Source organism: Bison bison, unplaced genomic scaffold, assembly GCF_000754665.1.
Source record: "Bison bison bison isolate TAMUID 2011002044 unplaced genomic scaffold, Bison_UMD1.0 scf7180017863815, whole genome shotgun sequence".
Classification (NCBI taxonomy): domain Eukaryota; kingdom Metazoa; phylum Chordata; class Mammalia; order Artiodactyla; family Bovidae; genus Bison; species Bison bison.
Window position 1 is genome coordinate 151,005 of NW_011494387.1, and position 1,859 is coordinate 152,863.

Below are 1,859 nucleotides of genomic sequence, written 5' to 3' on the forward strand. Positions count from 1 at the left end.
GGTAGGACGAGGTGAATCGACGGAACGAGCCAACCGCTGTATTGACGCCCGTCCGGGGCTGCGCCCCGAGCTGGGGGCGGGGGTTCCCTCCCCAAACCCTGCCCCTAGGTCGAGTTTCACGAGCACGTGACTCGATCCCGGATACCCAGACACCCTCCCCGGCACACGGCCCTGCGCCTAAAATGTCCACCCATCTCCCTCCCCCTAGCCTCTGCCTCGGCCCCCAAGGAGAACCAGGCAGCCCTCTCTGTATCCTCGGCCACAGCAAAGAACATCTCGGCTGGAGCGTGCTGACCGCGATGCCGGGCCGGCGGCCGATGGGGGCGGGGCGGGGGTACGGGTGGGGTTTTGAACTGTGCAGCTGGGGAACAGAGTTTTCCGAGAGACGCAGAGTGACACGGATTTCCTTGTAGAGGTAGTCAGATTGAGCTCTGAGAGTGGACGTGAACGCTGTCCCGCGCTACCTTGAGCGAGTTGCTTGGCCTCTCTGAGCCTCGGTTTCCTTCTCTAAGTTGTACCAACAGCACCTGCCTTACAATGGTACCTATGGTAGGACGGCTGGAGAGCTGGGGGCTGGAGTTGGGCGATGTGAGACAGGCAAAATGCTCACGGCCGCTCTTGGCACAAAGGAAGCATAGTCAGAGTTCACTGTGGTTATTACTGCTGCCACTGCCATTATTGCTACAGAAGATGTGGTCATGGGAGCCCTCCAGACAGCCTCTGGACCTCCCTGAGCCTCAGCGTCCTCATCTGTAAAACAGAGGGTGAGCTGTGGTGTGGACTCATGGGATGAGGGCGAGGGCCCATCAGTACAGATGTGAGTTTACTGGGGGGTCTGGAGAGTGATGCTGATGATGTTCGAAAAGCTCTTTGGGCTTGTGAGCAGCTGCCCAGGATGTTCCAGGCCCCAGACAAGAGGGACTCTCTAAACAGCGGAGCCACTTCACTATGAGAGGAACTCACATTTGATGAGTGGCTAATGTATGCTGGGCACTTTCCAGGCAAAGTGTTTGTCGGTCGCTCAGTCGTGTCCAACTCTTTGCGACCCCACGGACTGTAGACCTCCAGGCTCCTCTGTCCATGGGATTCTTCAGGCAAGGATACTGGAGTGGGTATCCATTCCCTTCTCCAGGGGGTCTTCCTGACCCAGGGATCAAACCAGGGTCTACCACATTGCAGGAAGACTCTTTACTGTCTGAGCCTCCAGGGAAGCCCATATTTTTCCAAGCAAAAGTTATCATTAAATCCTCAAAACATCACAGGCTCATTTAAACCTTGGAGCTTGTCACAGGCGGACAGGCCTGGGGGCTAGCAGCTGGAAAACGGTAGGTCTAAAGGGGATGCAAAGTCAGGCCTGGCTGGCTTTGAAGGGTGGTCCTTCCCATTCCTCCAGGTCGGGAGGAAACAGCGAAAGCAGAATCTTAGCAGCTGAACAGGCACGAGGACTTCTCTGTGGCAGGGGTGCAGTGGGTGTCAGGCACTGAGCGTTTCGCTTCTCAAAATTCACGACTGGCTCCCAGAACTTCCAGATCAAGGTCAAATTCCTTAGCTTCGCACCAGGGGCCCTAGAATAAGGACCCCATGACCCAAGGCAGTCATGGACAGGTCGCTTCGAGAATGTAATAAAATGCTGAGACCACTCCCTGTGAACAGGCCCGTGTGACCATGCAGACACATGTATATCTACATTCAAATTCCAGGGGTTTTGTGGACCCGGCTCCACAGACTCTAGGGGTCCACGGCTCCCCTGTGGCTGTTAATGCTCGCCTTTCTCTCCAACCCACATTTGCATCTTTTCGCCTGGGGACCTGTCAGCTGCATGGGGACAAGGCTCTGGTCTGCTGTGTGCACTGCGGTGT